General features: G+C 31.7%; 1 pseudogene; it reads left to right on the forward strand.

Moving 5' to 3' along the window:
• The first annotated feature begins 1,897 nt into the window (after nucleotides 1-1,897).
• On the forward strand, nucleotides 1,898-19,226 carry LOC116146605 (annotated as a pseudogene).
• The last annotated feature ends 3 nt before the right edge of the window (nucleotides 19,227-19,229 follow it).

Here is a 19,229-nt window from a genome sequence, read left to right on the forward strand (position 1 = left end):
AATTGTGAGGGGTTCTGAAGGGGAATGAGCTATTTTTTCTTTGTTTTCCTCTAGCATTGTCTCTCTCTTTTTCTTGAGAAAGTTACTGAAATAGCGGAAAATTGGTGTCTGCTGGAGTTGCTTGCGTGGTGCTGGCGGAAATTTAATTGCAAGGGGAAGTTTGCGTGTTTTTTCTGTTTTTTATTTTTCTTAACTGTTGTATTGTTTGCTTTTAGAATTGCTTGAGACGAGGGATTATTGGAATTGTTTATCTTTTTTGGGTTTTATGGGTTTATGCATTTAGTGTATTTTAGTTGTTCTCTTTATGTAATTTCCTTTTTGTTGTCCAGAAATGAGTGAAAATGAGGGCATATTAAACGTTGGACTATTGGGTTTAGAGCACATTCTCTCTTATGGCAGCACATAGTTTGATTATTATTATAATTCAGGGTAATTTAGAAAGTGAGGGAAAAGGGGCAGATTTGAAGCTCTTTCTTCAAGTGTTTTTCATGTGACAACTGAGATTTTAATTCTCTAGGCTCCAAAATTTTGAACGAAGTGAGGTTCCAATTTTATGGTTCAATACGCACAAGACTTTTACTTATAAGGCTGACTTTATGTCAGTGTTTTACCCCTCTTCCTTCAGGTGGTTTTTATGTGACAACTGAGATTTTTAATTCTCTCACTCTAGTTCCAATGTTCCAAAATTTTGGACGAAGTGAGCTTCCCATTTTTATGGTTCATACGCACAAGACTTTTACTCAAGGCTGACTTTTATGTCAGTGTTTTCCCCTTCCCCCTCAAAGTTACGGAAAATGATCGAGATAAAACTCTCAATGTCTAACTGTTTTTTGAATAATGGTTTTTTTATTGGATTTAATGTGTTTACTTTAGTGGGGTTTTGTATGAGTGCTGTTTTTTTGTTGTCTATTGGTTGAATAGGAGGACATTTGAAGGTTTTGGCCTTTTTTTATTTTTTTTTTTATGGGTTTTTATTAAGTTCAGTTTTTGACATCTCTACTGAGTGTCAGGAAGAGAACCATTTAATATTATTGTTGTGGGGCTTAGTGACTTTCATTCCTTGATTATTGGAAATTTCAATTAGGTTTATTTTGTGTATTTGTAGAAGATTCATTTTTGGGTCTAGTTTTGAACTTAAGTTTGCTAATTGAGTTTGGGGATTTCTTGGTTATGTCTGGATGTGAAATATTGTTGGCTGATTGGAATTATTATATTATCTTTTTTAAATTGTTGATGTCACTGAGATTTATGTGCAATTTAGATGAATGTGCACGTGCATGGTAGCGTTGATTGTTAATTGGTGTTTTTTACAAATTGTTTGTTCATTTATGCTTTCTTTACTTGGTTCAGGGTGGCAAGTGATGCTTTGATTGTCTTCTCATGATGCTGCTTGCATCTGTTAGCAATTATAGACATCTTTGAAGTTATTATCTGCTTAGTATAGTTATCTTTGTCCAAAATGCCTTTGACTGCAAATCAACAATTGACTGAGGTTGGGTGTGTTAGTGAACATGATACACCGCCGATGCCAGTATAGGTCCAATGAATCCTGAGGATGAGGTGAAGAAGAGGATGAGGAAGAAGATGTAGAGTTTAATCCTTTTTGAAAGAACTCCTTCACCAGAAGCTTCTTCAAGCTTGAGCTCTGAAATTGTTGGAGATTCTGACCATGCTGAGGAGGAAATCACGATGCAAGCGAAAGTTTCTTCTAAAGGACCATGTGAAAAAACTGAACGCAGAATGAGTTGTCCTAGAAAAACTAAGAGAGAAAATCTTTATTAATCTCTCAATCAGAAGCAGAACGGTTGGAGAAAAAGAATGACTCAATAGCAGTGGGGTTGAGGTTTATGAAGGCATGGTAGGAGATCTGGGTAACTAAAACTTGTTGAAGCCCATGATGGATTTAGATGATGAGGATGCCATCTGTAGGCGCACTAGGGCCAGGTATTCACTTGCAAGTTTCACACTTGATGAGCTTGAGGCATTTCTTCAGGAAACAGATGATGATGAGACCTTCAAAATGTTGACGATGAAGAAGTATCGGAAGTTCCTGCTGCTGTATTGAAGGGTGAAGATGGTGATGCTTGTCAACCCAGGGAATGAAAATATTGATGATGAAGATGAGGATTGATGCAGATTTTGAGATAGAGCTTGAAGAGATGCTTGAGAGTGACTATGATAGGTATAACAGAGAAAACCGAAAAAGTGAGCGCGTGGACGACGGCCAGAGACTAGGCAGAATAGACGCCAAAAGCCTCGCACAATATAAAAAGAAGCTTCTAGAACAGACAAAGGGCCATTGCGTCCCCTCTTACCAGTTTTGCCTAATGTACTGCCAGTTGTCCCTTTCCCTTCTGTAATGGGAAAACTTTGATACCTGGACTGCTCCACCTGCATATCTTCCACAGCAGAAGATACTTTAATCAATGGCTTCACTCCACATCAGATAGCCCAGTTGCACTGTTTAATGCATGAGCATGTGCAACTTCTTATTCAAGTGTTTTCACTTTCTATTCTGATTCTTCTCGCCAGCATATTGCCTCCCAGCTCAAGGATTGATTTTGAGATCTTCACAAACGTGATAGCAATAGCATTCAGAAGTGAGCCGTATCCTGATATTTACTTCCGTCCTCCTTACACTTGTTCATCTGTGCCAGATACAGTCCTCCAGTTTGGCCCAGGACAAAGCGCCTTTGATTCATCTCTCAAACTTTAAAGGGCTATTTTTGGGTGCCATCAGTAAGTGGTCCGGTTCTATCTGTTCTGGATGTAGCTCCGCTTAAATTAGCTGGAAAATATATGGACGAAGTTTATACTGGTATGTCATGTAGAAGTATCAAATTTATTCTTCATATTTTGCAATGATTTGCTTTTTGTCAGGTTCACTTTTGAAATTGTTATCATTGATTAATTATTTTTCTGACAGCCATCCAAGAGTATCGAAAACGTTGTTTGGAATTCAGTTCTGATACTTGCTTTGAAAGAGAACCTTTGTTCCCTTTTCCTTTTACATCATTTGCTCAAGCTATGCTGAAGCTTCAAAAGAAAAAACTCCCTCATCTACCAACACAGTACCATCTTCTCCCAGTGAGCAACCAACAAAGAAGTCACTGGCAGTTGCACTTGTCGAAAGTACAAAAAACAATCAGTTGCTTTAGTCCCTAAGGAAATTTCCAAGTTAGTGCAGAGGTTTTTTCCCTTTTTTAATCCATCATTATTCCACACAACCCACCCTCTATGGCCATTGCAAATCGGGTGCTTTTTACTGATGCAGAGGATGAGTGAGTTTCATGCTTCTTTGCCTTTTCTTGGGTGATTGACTGACTTCTTGCTAAACCGGTTTCTTCTAATTTTTCTGTTTATATTGAAATTTAATACAGATTGTTGGCACTGGGGATGATGGAATATAATTCAGACTGGAAGGCAATTCAACAACGCTTTCTTCCTTGCAAAACTAAACATCAGGTAGCTATACCTTGTTCTGTATAACAAGTACAACATTTCCTGGTAATTTTTATTTATAAAAAAACTGTAAACTTGTCATTTCATGTGCTTGTCCATAAGTCATGCACTTTCTGCTAAGGAATAAAGGAATAATATGCTGTAGCAAAGAATAGGCAAGTCGCCTTCACTCTTTTTCCCCCCCCTCCAAACTGCTATATGTATAGAAAAGTAGTATTTACTTCTGAAATGGGGTGTTCTGGTGACTAGCTTTCTAAAATATTATTTGGCTAGTGGCTTATGATATGTATATATATAGTACTATTTTATAAGACCCTTCCTAGTTAAAATTTCATGAACATTTATTTTCTAGAAGCATTCAAGGTCTCACTATTGTTTTTTTTTTCATCCATTAAAAGATGTGGTACTTCCTCTACTCAAGGATTAAATTTACTGCAGTGATACATTTGAAATTTTTCTTTGAAAAGCCTTAGCATTTGTTGTGAATAATTAAGAGAAACTCTCATTTTGCTTTCGTTGTTGCTTTGTTGTCTAATGAGTAGAGGACATTGACATTTATGGCATACTGAATGTTGCTAACCCTCCCTGTGGTTCACAACTCCTTGTTGATATAATGTGACATTCTGTATATTATTCCTTTTGAGATACTGATTTGGTGTCTACGTGTAAAGAGATGTTACAATTGTCAACTAAAAGTGAGTGAAATAGCATGTTCTAGTTGATCCAGAACTGTGAGTATGCCATTTGAGTTATGAGAGCTAGTATTTTACCTTGATAATAATTAATAAATGCTGATTATCTTTTCATGTGTGGTTAAGGTGTGATTTCTTTGTGATGAGTAAAATGTTCTGGTTGAGCTTTAATTTTAGGGAATTTAGTTTTTGTGTTGGGTTAGATTGATATGGTCACTCCATGCTGCATTTTTCCATTATGGATGTTGTTGGACTATGATCTTCTTAGCTTTTAAAAATGTCTTGCTGATCAAGACTTGCATTGTTTATCAGTTTAATATTCTTCGAATGGTATTCTGAAGGTAGTGTTCTTGGGGANAACCATTTATTTTAACCCTTAAAACTTTATAATAAATAAATTTTTGTAATTTTTAAAATCTCATATAGGAATTTTTTTTTTTTTTTTTTTTTATCACACCTCGAAGGGATAATAATACTGACTTCAGGTTAGCTTTTGCAGAATCCAGCCCACGCCCCACTTACATGGCATTATGTTTTGGGCCTTAATTGAAAGACTTGAGCTTCTTGTGCCCTTTTGAATTTATTTGAATCTTCAATATGATCTGGGATCCAATAACGTGGAGACAGGTATCACAAGTCATATCCGAATTTCACAAACCCGTGAATCTAGAATCTCCTTTGTTGACCACAGTGAATATTTTCTATACGTTCGCCAATGGCCAATGTCAATCAGCAAATAATTTTCTACAGTCACGGCACGGTAACGGACTCACGGCTACTAAGATCATCTCCAACCCATTGCATTAAATCGGTCTGATTTTTTTTTTGTGTAAAATACTATTACATCTCCAATTCACTACACCAAATATTACACAAAAAAAAAAAATTTCTTAAAATATTCTTTTTTTTAATTGTAATAACCAATAATTAATCTATTTCACTCATTATTTTTTATACATTAATTAAATATTAAGAATGATATTTTTATTAAATAATAATTACTTTAAAAATTATACTAATTTAATAAAATTAAGCATTTATTTAATCAAATAAACATTATATTTAATACAAAAAAAAATTACATATAATATAAAATGATACCAAAAAAAAAAAAAACAACAACAATACAAAAGTAAAATTCTATATTGATAGTAATTTAATTTTCTGAATTAGTATGTTCTTCCCACAAATGATCAATTAATGTATTTTGAAGAGCATGGTGAGCCTATGTTCTTTCTAATATTTTGATGATCTTACAGGATCCGAAATTAATCTACCGAAATACTAATTTGTTATTTTAGTTTATGTTGTATTTTTTTTTAAATTTTAGTGTTTTTAAATTAGTGTTAATTTTTATTTTGAGTTATTGTAGTTTAATATTTGCATTGAATAAAGTTTTGTTTTTAATTTTTAATCATTTTTTGAATTATATCATTATTATGAACTTATTATTATAAATATTAATATAAATAATAATCATATTAACTTAAATTCAAATAAATAAATAAAATTTTTTGCTGCATGAATAGTACCACGCCAATTTGGTGTGGGTGAACAGTGCCATGCCAAATACTGTTCATCTACACCAAATTGGTGCAGCGAATAGCTCTGCATTGGAGCAGCATTTCACGCTATTTTGGCGTTTTTCACACCAAAATAGCGTGGATTGGAGATACCCTAAGGGCATCTCCAACCCACGCCAAAATGGTGCAAAAAACACCAAAAACCCACGCTAAATACTGCGCCATTTGGCGCAGTGCTACAGTGCTGCGCCAAAATGGCGCGGTACTGTAGCAAAAAAATTTATATTATTTTAAATTTTGGTTTTTTTGTTTTTGTTTTAATTTTGTTAAGTTAATTTGAGTATTAAATTTTACACCAAAAATCACACACAAATTTGAGTATTTGTATTTATTTAATTTGATTATTATTTATAATAATAAATTTATAATAATGATAAATTAAAAAATGATGAAAAATTAAAAATAGAACTTTATTCAATGCAAATATTAAACTACAATAACTCAAATAAAAATTAACACTAATTTAAAACCACTAAAATTAAAAGAAAATACAACATAAACTAAAATAAAATTTAGATAGGTAAGATTGTTCCGATCCAGTAAGATCATCAAAATTTGAAAAAACTTGAATAGATAACCCATCTTTTTTTTTTTTTGTATCATTTTATATTAGATGTATGTTTTTCTATATTAAATGTAATGTTTATTTGTTAAATAAATGCTTAATTCTATTAAATGTAATATTTTCAAAATAATTATATTTAATAAATATCATTCCCATATTTAATTAAATATACAAAAAATGAGTGAAATAGATTATGGTTGATTATTACAATAAAAGAAAAAAGAATATTCTAAGGAATATTCTTTTTTGTGCAATATTTGGTGTTATGGGTTGGAGAGGGAATAATGTTTTGCACCAAATTTTACACTAATTTGGTGCATTTTGCACTAAATTGGTGCAATGGGTTGGAGATGTCTAACAACTGTAATAAATGAAGCGAATTAATAATATTTAATCTTCCATAATTTCCTACATGACTCATCAAATCAAATCTATTTTCTTGGCTGTCACCAACATTAAAATAAAAAAATTATTTTGTTTTTTGTTTTTCAAAATAAATAAAAGAACCCTTTTAAATTTTAATTCATTAATTTAAATACAAATAATTATCTATAAATGTCATAAAATTGTAAATCTCTTAATGACAGGTTATGAACCGTTACATAAATATAAATATGGTACAATTTATTAATTAAATAATGTAACTCACATGCTATGTATAACCAATGCCTTACAATAAATTTCATTCAAAGTACTTATATTATTTAATGTATTTAGTTGTTTTAATTTAAAATACTGTCTCTAAACTGTATTATCAAACACTAAAATATTAACACTTTTATAAATTGTTTTAATCATCATGTACGAGATTTGATATATGTAGATTCAATTTATTATCTAACGGTTTAGAAATTGTTGGTAATTATTAAAAATAATTATCTCCACTGTGGTTGTCAAGTTTATTAGATTGTATTAGGTCGAAAAAATAGTCTAATATTTTATAAAATATATAGGATAATCCTTCTCAAAATGCTAAAATACAATATAGTTTATACAATGTAAATTTATTTATTAAAATTAGTTTCGTAATCACTTGAGTTTACAGCTAAATTTGTCGTAAATAATACATATTAAAAATGTTCATAAAAGTTTCGATTCCGTTTGGTTCATTATTCTGATAGTTTTTAGAATAATCTTTTGAAAAAAAATTAATTGACGAGTATTACAATGTAGAATTTGAAAATTAACAAAATATCCCTTATGTTTATTTATTTACTAAACATTTTATAATAAATATTAAAAATTAACAAAATACTTCCAATCTGCCCATTAAATACGGACAGTCAACCACCACCGTTGGAGGTTAGTTAGAGTATTTTTGTAATTTCTAAAAAAAAAATATTAAGAGTATTTAGTTAAATTAACAAATTTAAAAAATTAAAAAAATTAAAAAATATAAAATAATATTTTTAAAATAATAATATTTTATTATTACTTTTTTTGATAATACTAATACCACTTCCCCCAAAGACCGGAGCATTCAACATTTGTCAATATCACACAATAATACACTCTCTCCTTATTAATAAATCACCACAAAACGCCAAAAGTCTAAAAAGATCCCCGTTGGCCTACTGTAATCCCATAAAATCCTATGCCACCCACGTACATCCCTAAACCCGCAACCAAACACACCCAAACCCAAAACCATCCTCATACTTAAATTAAAATTAATAATACATTTAAAAAAAATGTAATAAACCACAATTAAAAATCTCATTCTTTCCCTCTCCTTCAATTTTAAGCTGTCATTTATACCTCTCCCTCTATATAATAAGATAAATGATGTTAAAATCTTTTTGAAACAAAGTTTCAACTTCTTTTTAGTTTTTATTTTTTCAAATTTTTATATATAAATAAAAAAATATATTAGATAAAATTATTGGAGCTTTTATTTGGGACATTCAGGTGAGATCTAACTTTGTATTCACTCATGGGATTCAGTTGGTTTGAGGGAGACCATCACGACTCCTCTTCTCGATAATCCATACATCCCTTATCGTATATAGACAACTATCTTTCGAGCACATATTAGATTCAACCTCAATGAGAAAAAAAAAAAAAAAAGGGAACACCTAACAATGTATCTTCACAACCAAGAACTATGACATCAAAAGTAATTGACTTTGTGTACATCTATTACCTTTGGAAACCCTTGGTTCATTTGTTCTTTCTCTAAACCTTGAAGAGGAAATTGTTATAAACTCTCTAATCTCATACAACAATAACTTTACACTATAATAAATCCATTTTGATCCCTCAAGTATTTAGGTTCTTATCAGATATAAACCTTTGGTTTTTTTTTTTTTTTTTTTTTTAGTCTACATATCCTTAATTTGTTAATTTTTATTTTTCTTAAAATCAATGAAATTGTTCTTAATTTTTACCAAATTTGCAGTTAGGAGCCATTTATTTGTTTTATAATTTTATTAATTTTATTCATTTACATTAGAAAATATTAGGGGTATTTTAGACTTTTATAAAGACGAAAAAAGGTGCCACCTTCCAATAATATAACCCCTGTTTTTTCACTCTTTAGAATCATTTTTCTGTTATCCTATTTGGATTGAAAAAAAAAAAGAATATTGTATTTTTTACTTATTGTGATCATTATTTTGGAAATTAATCCGAATCAAATAAGATTTTTTTTTTTTGAAAATGAAAAGTGGGTCGGACTTGTTTTTTATTATCCTATTATAACTTTTTTCCAACTTTATTCAACTAAAAATAATTACATTTCACAATAAAAAATTTATAAATTAACAAAACACACCCCACCCACCCACCCAAGCCACTGACGACCGCCAACAAACACCGCCAAAGCGATGCACAATCGGCTGGATTTAGTCGGTTTGCATAGATCTTATAGTTTCCGGCAAGATTTATGCCCAAAATCCGGCCTTCGTTGATGACCAGATTGCCGTTGACGATAGCCATATTTTGGCCGCGTTGACAACTTTATTTTTCTTTTTTTTTTTTGTGGTGGGGGGGGGGGGGGTGTTGTTAATTTTTAAAGTTTTATTATGGGGGTGTTTTTGTTAAATTTTAAAGTTTTATTGTGAGGGTGTTTATCTAAATTAATAATGTAGGGAGTTAAAATAATTTAAATTTTCAGAAAATGTTTTCATAAAATCCAAACAATTATTCAGTATTTTATCCAACTCTACATAATTTTCAATTATACAAAACACATTCTCAGAACCCTATCCTATTTTATTCAATCATGTCTTATCATATTCAAATGTTTTTCAAAATAACATTTTTTAAATAACCTACCACAGGCCCTAAGTGTTATTATCAGATTTTACTGGATCTTATGTTGCTTTGCCATACTTCATGGACCAAATAGATTTAACAACTCAGGTTACGTTACCCTATGTACCTCCCTAAATCTGCAACCAAACATCTCTTCTAGAGGGTGAGCGGTTCCGGGTACCCTCCATTTTCCAAGGGAACTGGAACCGGAACCGCACAGTGCATGTTCCCAAAAAAAGGAACCGAAACCGAATCGCGCAGTGCAGGTTCTTCAATTCAAGGAACCAGAACCTAAAATGCAGGTTCCGTTCTTTCCGGGGTACCCTATAAAAACAATTACCCCCTATTAGTTTAAAAAATGACAAAAATCCTTAAAAGTTTACAAATACACCCCTAACAAATATGCTATTGGGTTTAGGGTTTATTATAATGTAATATTATAATTAATTAAATTGTTATCATTTAATTAAGTATTGTAAATTATTTATAATGTTATATAATGAATTAAATAATCATACTATAAATCTATATTTAATATTATATAATTAAATTTCAAATTATTTAATTAATACTAATGGTTATAATGGATGTTATAATTGAGTAGTAATCAATTATAATATATAAGGTAATGTTTATATAATTAAATTTTAATCATTTAATTAAACAATGTAATAAATAGTAAATTTCTAATGTTTATAATGTAATGTTAAATTCATAACTAATTATGTATCATTTAACTATGTAATGCTATAATTAAGTATGATATAATATAAGGTAATATAATGTTATAATTTAATTGAGTAATTATTTAATTATAATGTTTCTTATTATGTTTATAATGAAATGTTTATAAGGTAATGTTATAATTAATTAAATTTCTATCATTTAATTAAGTAATGTCTAATGTTTATGTAGTAAATTAGTAATTACTAATGTTTAAACATAATATCATAACTCATATCAATTAAGTAATCATTTAATTATGTAATGTTATAATTAATTATTGTTCATACTATAATGTAATATTTAGTGAATTAAGTAATCAGATTATAGATCTTTAATGTTATATTATATTAATTAAAATTTTAATCATTTAATTAAGTAATGTATAATAATAATGTAGTAATTACTAATGTTTATATGTGATGTTTAATTTATAACTAATTAGTAATCATTTAACTATGTAATACTATATTAATTAAGTGATCTAATATAATATAATATAATATAATGTAATAATGTTATAATTAATGTTTATAATTAATGTTATAGTCAATTAAATAATCATCTAATTATGTAATATTTAATTAATTATGTAATCAACTAATCATACTATATGAAATAGTGAAATGTTAACAATGAATTAAGTAATCATACTATAAGTATTTAATATAGTATTATAATTAATTGTTTATAATAGAATATTAATTAATTAAGTAATCATTTTTATAATGTTGATACAATTAGTTACGTAATCGATGTTAATATAATTTCTAAGCATTAATTAAGTATTACTAAGTTTATGTAGTAAATAGTAATTAGTAATATTTATAATATAATGTCATGATCTAGTATCATTTAATTATGTAATGTTTAAATTAATTATATAATCTACTATATGTAATGTTATAGTGATTAACTATATAATTATATTACAAATTTTTAATGTTATTATAATTATTAAAATTTAATTATTAATTAAGTTTGTATAATGTTTATAATAAAATGTTAATTGACTAAGTAATTATACTATAAATCTATAATGTAATGCTATAATTAATTAAATTTCTAATTATTTAATTAAGTAATATACTAAAGTTATAACTTATAAGTCAATTAATTAAGTAGTAATCAATTAATGTAATGCAATAATTAATTATACTATAAATCAATTAAATAATATTATAAATTATAATTAATTAATAATTATTTAACTAAATGTAATGTTATAATGATTAAATTGATATTAAACTAGTAATTAAATTTATTAATGTTATCAATTTATCATATATATTAATTATTACTATTTATTATAGATTACTTAGAACTTGATAATTGAAGTAAATAACTAATATATTATTACTCAATCAATATACTATTTTATTCAAAATAATTCTATTAATAACATTAAAAATGTAAACACTTTTAATTGGATCATAATTCCAATTATTCACTTAATTAATCAAACTTAATATTAATGTATTATAATATATTAAGCTTTTAATATGGTGTAATTTATATGTAATAAGTATAATTGTATTCGTATATTTATTTAATTAGGTTATTCTAAAAATTTAACTTTTTCTATTTTAAATTTTTTATATGTAAAATAATAGAAACCCTCCTTATCACATTTCACAAATATTTCATTGTAGTCCAGGTTTCAAAACAGGTTCCAAATAGGTTCCAAAAATCGGTTCCAAACTGGGTACCCCTTACAGGTTCCAAAAATCGGTTCCAAACGGGTACCCCTTACAGTTTAAAACTGGGTACCTTTTTACAGGTTCCGGTTTCTCCACACAAGAACCGGAACTAGAACGGAACCAGAACCGCATAGTATCGGTTCCAAAAAATTGAAACCGAAACCTACTCACACAGTACTGGTTCTGGTTCCGATTCTACCCCGATTCCGATTCTATCCGCTACCCTGATTCTCTTCAAACCCGCCCAAAACCCCCATCCTCCTCTAAATTAAAAAATTAATTAATTAAAAAAACATTTAAAAAAAGAAAAGCAGCAAAATCGTAAATAAAACACAATCAAAGTCTCATTCTCCTCCCTGTGCTTCATTTTAAGCTCTCTCCCATCTCTTCCCTCTCTCGCTCTGTCTCTATAAAACCCTCTGTGAGTCTGTGGACTCTTCCTCACACTCTCTCTCTCTTCCTTTCTCTCTCTACACACCACTCGAATCAAAATCTTTCGTCTTCCTTTTTCGAATTTCTCTCTTTTTATTTTTTGTTTTCGTTTTTCTCTCTCTTAGGGTTTCGCTTTCGTCCGTACACCTTCTATGGTTTACTACTTGCAGTCGCTTGTCTCTCGACAGTGTTGTCTTTGCAACTGAGATTACTATCGATTTCATTTCACCGCCATGGCGGCCGAGAAGCTCGAGATTTGAGCCAGCCGATTGACGTCGCCTTGCTTGAGCCCACGGTTGCGGCCTTCTACGGCCACCGATCTAAGGAAGAAGTGAGCATTTCCTTTTCTCCGCTTTTGGTTTCTGTTTCTGTTTGTTTCCCAGAAAGTTAGAGGGATAATTGGTGGTTTGTGCGGAATGTTTTGTGTAGTGGAGGATGTGTGGTGTTCTGAGGAAGTTGCGGAATAGGAAGGGATTTTGCGTTTGTTGGAATTGTTTGAGTGTGTGTTTAGTTAGGGTTAATTGTGAGGGGTTCTGAAGGAGGAATGAGCTATTTTATTCTTTTGTTTTCCCTAGCATTGTCTCTCTCTTTTCTTGAGAAAGTTACTGAAAATGAGCGGAAAATTGGTGTCTGCTGGAGTTGCTTGCGTGGTGCTTGCGGAAAGTTTAATGCAAGGGGAAGTTTGCGTGTTTTTCTGTTTTTTATTTTTCTTAACTGTTAAGTATTTGTTTGCTTTTAGAATTGCTTGAGACGAGGGATTATGGAATTGTTTATCTGTTTTTGGGTTTTATGGGTTTATGCATTTAGTGTATTTTAGTTGTTCTCTTATGTGAATTTCCTTTTTGTTGTCCAGAAAGTGAGTGAAAATGAGGGCATATTAAACGTTTGACTATTGGTTTAGAGCACATTCTCTCTTAATGGCAGCACATAGTTTGATTATTATTATAATTCAGGGGTAATTTAGAAAGTGAGGGAAAAGGGGCAGATTTGAAGCTCTTTCTTCAAGTGTTTTTCATGTGACAACTGAGATTTTAATTCTCTAGGCTCCAAAATTTTGAACGAAGTGAGGTTCCAATTTTATGGTTCAATACGCACAAGACTTTTACTTATAAGCTGACTTTTATGTCAGTGTTTTACCCCTCTTCCTTCGGTGGTTTTTGTTGACAACTGATTTTTAATTCTCTCACTCTAGTTCCAATAGGTTCCAAAATTTTGGACGAAGTGAGCTTCCCATTTTATGGTTCAATACGCACAGACTTTTACTCAAAGGCTGACTTTTATGTCAGTGTTTTCCCCTTCCCCCTCAAAGGTTACGGAAAATGATCGAGATAAAAACTCTCAATGTCTAACTGTTTTTTGAATAATGGTTTTTTTATTGGATTTAATGTGTTTACTTTAGTGGGGTTTTGTATGAGTGCTGTTTTTTGTTGTCTATTGTTGGAAATAGGAGGACATTTGAAGGTTTTGGCCTTTTTTTTTATTTTTATTTTTATGGGTTTTTATTAAGTTCAGTTTTTGACATCTCTACTGAGTGTCAGGAAGAAACCCATTTGAAATATTTATTGTGTGGGGCTTAGTGACTTTCATTCCTTGATTATTGGAAATTTCAATTAGGTTTATTTTGTGTATTTGTAGAAGATTCATTTTTGGGTCTAGTTTTGAACTTAAGTTTGCTAATTGAGTTTGGAGGATTTCTTGTTATGTCTGGATGTAGAAATATTAGTTGGCTGATTGGAAATATTATTATTATCTTTTTTAATTGTTGATGTCACTGAGATTTATGTGCAATTTAGGATGAAGATGTGCACGTGCATGGTAGCGTTGATTGTTAATTGGTGTATTTTACAAATTGTTGTTCATTTATGCTTTCTTTACTTGGTTCAGGGTGGCAAGTGATGCTTTGATTGTCTTCTCATGGATGCTTGCATCTGTTAGCAATTATAGACATCTTTGAAGTTATTATCTGCTATTAGTATATTTCTTTGTCCAAAATGCCTTTGACTGCAAATCAACAATTGACTGAGGTTGGGTGTGTTAGTGAACATGATACACCGCCAGATGCCAGTATAGGTCCATGAATCCTGAGGATGAGGATGAAGAAGAGGATGAGGAAGAAGATGTAGATTTTAATCCCTTTTGAAAGAACTCCTTCACCAGAAGCTTCTTCAAGCTTGAGCTCTGAAATTTGGAGATTCTGACCATGCTGAGGAGGAAATCACGATGCAAGCGAAAGTTTCTTCTAAAGGACCATGTGAAAAAACTGAACGCAGAATGGATGTTCCTAGAAAAACTAAGAAGAGAAAATCTTTATTAATCTCTCAATCAGAAGCAGAAGCTGTTGGGAAAAGGAGAATGACTCAATAAGCAGTGGGTTGAGGTTATAAGGCATGGTAGGAGATCTGGGTAATACTACAAACTTGTTGAAGCCCATGATGGATTTAGATGATGAGGATGCCATCTGTAGGCGCACTAGGCCGGTATTCACTTGCAAGTTTCACACTTGATGAGCTTGAGGCATTTCTTCAGGAAACAGATGATGATGATGACCTTCAAAATGTTGACGATGAAGAAGAGTATCGGAAGTTCCTTGCTGCTGTATTGAAGGGTGAAGATGGTGATGCTGTCAACCCAAGGGAATGAAAATATGATGATGAAGATGAGATATTGATGCAATTTAGATAGACTTGAAGAGATGCTTGAGAGTGACTATGATGAAGGTATAACAGAGAAACCGAAAAAGTGAGCGCTGGACGACGGCCAGAGACTAGGCAGAATAGACGCCAAAAAGCCTCTGCACAATATAAAAAGAAGCTTCTAGAACAGACAAGAGGCCATTGCGTCCCCTCTTACCAGTTTTGCCTAATGTACTGCCAGTTGTCCCTTTCCCTTCTGTTAATGGGAAAACTTTGATACCTGGGACTGCTCCAACCTGCATATCTTCACAGCAGAAGATACTTAATCAATGGCTCACTCCACATCAGATAGCCCAGTTGCACTGTTTAATGCATGAGCATGTGCAACTTCTTATTCAGTGTTTTCACTTTCTATTCTTGATTCTTCTCGCCAGCATATTGCCTCCCAAGCTCAAGGATTGATTTTTGAGATGCTTCACAAACGTGATGAAGCAATAGCATTCAGAAGTGAGCCGTATCCTGATATTTACTTCCGTCCTCCTTACACTTGTTCATCTGTGCCAGATACAGTCCTCCAGTTTGGCCCAGGACAAAGCGCCTTTGATTCATCTTCTCAAACTTTAAAGGGCTATTTTTGGTGCCATCAGTAAGTGGTCCGGTTCTATCTGTTCTGGATGTAGCTCCCTTAAATTAGCTGGAAAATATTGGACGAAGTTTATACTGGTATGTCATGTAGAAGTATCAAATTTATTCTTCATGATTTTGCAATGATTTGCTTTTTGTCAGGTTCACTTTTGAAATTGTTACATTGATTAATTATTTTTCTGACAGCCATCCAAGAGTATCGAAAACGTTGTTTGGAATTCAGTTCTGATACTTGCTTGAAAGAGAACCTTTGTTCCCTTTTCCTTTTACATCATTTGCTCAAGCTAATGCTGAAGCTTCAAAGAAAAAACTCCCTCATCTACCAACACAGTACCATCTTCTCCCAGTGAGCAACCAACAAAGAAGTCACTGGCAGTTGCACTTGTCGAAAGTACAAAAAGCAATCAGTTGCTTTAGTCCCTAAGGAAATTTCCAAGTTAGTGCAGAGGTTTTTTCCCTTTTTAATCCATCATTATTCCACACAAGCCACCCTCTATGGCCATTGCAAATCGGGGCTTTTTACTGATGCAGAGGATGAGTGAGTTTCATGCTTCTTTGCCTTTTCTTTGGTGATTGACTGACTTCTTTGCTAAACCGTTTCTTCTAATTTTTTCTGTTATATGAAATTTAATACAGATTGTTGGCACTGGGGATGATGGAATATAATTCAGACTGGAAGGCAATTCAGCAACGCTTTCTTCCTTGCAAAACTAAACATCAGGTAGCTATACCTTTTTTCTGTATAACAAGTACAACATTTCCTGGTAATTTTTATTTATAAAAAAACTGTAAACTTGTCATTTCATGTGCTTGTCCATAGTCATGCACTTTCTGCTAAGGAATAAGGAATAATATGCGTAGCAAAGACTAGGCAAGTCGCCTTCCTCTTTTTCCCCCCCTCCAAACTGCTATATGTATAGAAAAGTAGTATTTACTTCTGAAATGGGGTGTTCTGGTGACTAGCTTTCTAAAATATTATTTGGCTAGTGGCTTATGATGTTAATATATAGTACTATTTATAAGACCCTTCCTAGTTAAAATTTCATGAACATTATTTTCTAGAAGCATTCAAGGTCTCACTATTGTTTTTTTTTTTTTTTTCATCCATTAAAAGTGTGGTACTCCTCTACTCAAGGATAAATTTACTGCAGTGATACTTTGAAATTTTTCTTTGAAAAGCCTTAGCATTTGCTGTGAATAATTAAGAGAAACTCTCATTTTGCTTTCGTTGTTGCTTTGTTGTCTAATGATAGAGGACATTGACATTTATGGCATACTGAATGTTGCTAACCCTCCCTGTGGTTCACAACTCCTTGTTGATATAATGTGACATTCTGTATATTATTCCTTTTGAGATACTGATTTGGTGTCTACGTGTAAAGAGATGTTCAATTGTCAACTAAAAGTGAGTGAAATAGCATGTTCTAGTTGATCCAGAACTGTGAGTATGCCATTTGAGTTATGAGAGCTAGTATTTTACCTTGGTAATAATTATAAATGCTGATTATCTTTTCATGTTGGTTAAGGTGTGATTTCTTTGTGATGAGTAAAATGTTCTGGTTGAGCTTTAATTTTAGGGAATTTAGTTTTTGGTTGGTTGGATTGATATGGTCACTCCATGCTGCATTTTTCCATTATGGATGTTGTTGGACTATGATCTTCTTAGCTTTTAAAATGTCTTGCTGATCAAGACTTGCATTGTTTATCAGTTTAATATTCTTCGAATGGTATTCTGAAGGTAGTGTTCTTGGGATTGAATTAATGTTGGAATTACTGTTGTAAATAGGAGATAATTGTATTTACTCTGACATTTCCTTTGTTTGGCAGATATTTGTTAGGCAGAAAAATCGTTGCTCATCTAAAGCACCAGAAATCCCATTAAGGTATATAATAATATCTGCTTAGAAGAAAAAAATTAATCTATTCTTATCTCAGTTCTTAAGTACACTAGGTTTGTACCTTTTCTCACTCAATTGTGTGTATCGCTCTCTCTATCTCGTACTTTCATATATTTCTTTTCATATGTTTTAAAGAACATCATGATTACCAAAAATTTATTATACCGCTGTTATCTATTGAACTTAAACAAGTCTGTTCCAAAAGATACCAGTGATGAAATGATATATTGTCATAATCTGTTAATTCTAAGCAGCCTGATTGGATCTGCCTGCTTAATAGTGGAATAATCATCTAGCTGTTGAATGGGTAAAAGGCAATACTGGTGTGTGATTTTGTAAATGCTGATGGTATTGTTATGCTGTACAATATTGCAAGTAGTGACTGGTTAATTAGATTTTTTGGCTGAAAGGGTTTGGCATTAACTGAACCTGTATTTATCATCATATAGCAGTTGGGCAATAATTTGTTGATGGTGAAAATGTTTTTAAACTCTGATTATTCAATGCAGGATGTTCGAGGTTTAAAACCTCTCCATTGACTGCAAAGAGAAGAATGTATTCAGAGGTGATTTTATTGGGCCTTTTTTATCTGCTTTTTTCTTTTTCTATGGAGTCTTCTGATTGTCTCCTATTCAGAGTCTGTGAATTTAATGCAACTTTAATTATCCAGGGATTGAAGGTTTTTAAACTTGATTGGGTGTCTGTATGGAAATTTCTTGTCCCGCATAGGGATCCAGCCTTGTTACGCCGGCAATGGCGTATGCCCTTGGAACTCAGAGGTGTTATAAGCAAGATGCTGCTAAAAAGGAGAAAAGGCGGTTGTATGAATTAAGGAAAAGGTGCAGAACTGCTGATTTGGCCAATGGCATCTTGGCGATAAGGAGTTAGTCTACCTTTTGAAGTAAAGGAACTTTTAAATTGCCTTTTGATCCTTCACATCTTCCTGTGATACTCATATAGTCATGTTTCTTTTATACCATGTATTTAAGAGTTTTGATATGTCAAACAATTATTATTTTTGTGTCTTGTAAGAATAAAAGACATTTGCACACTCATATTATATCATCATATTTGTTGCTTGGGCTATAGAGTACGTGACCTCTCCCAGCTAGGTTTGATCTTGATCTTGCCTCATCATGTTTTAATGATTTTATAAACTCAAGTATAATAGCAACAGTGAGTAGAATGAGCATTAAGTTCATGAGTTATATTTCTGAGAATTCTGTAATAACAATATAAAAAAGCTACCAAATGTGGGCTTTTTATGAGGTTAATTATATTGCTTTCATACCTTGGCGTGTGAGTGTGAAAATGTTAGTATCTGTTTGAGTTTACTGCAGAGATAAATTGTGAGTGTGAAATGTTTAGTATCTAGTTAAAGGAGTTTGGCTTGGGGCTAGGAATTGGGTTATTTGCCTTATAATTTAACTTTCTAATTGATTGGTCTTGAGGATATGTTCTCATAGATATCTTTACGTACTTATTTCTTTGCTGACCTCAGGTGAAAATGCTGGTGGAGGTAATAATAGTGGAGATGATTACATAGAATATGCAGATGAAGGTTATGTTCATGAGGCATTTTTGGCAGACTGGAGACCGGGTGGTCCCAATAGCAGGTTTCTGGGCGTTCTTGTTTAAACA

This window comes from Pistacia vera, unplaced genomic scaffold, assembly GCF_008641045.1.
Source record: "Pistacia vera cultivar Batoury unplaced genomic scaffold, PisVer_v2 Contig48, whole genome shotgun sequence".
Taxonomy (NCBI): domain Eukaryota; kingdom Viridiplantae; phylum Streptophyta; class Magnoliopsida; order Sapindales; family Anacardiaceae; genus Pistacia; species Pistacia vera.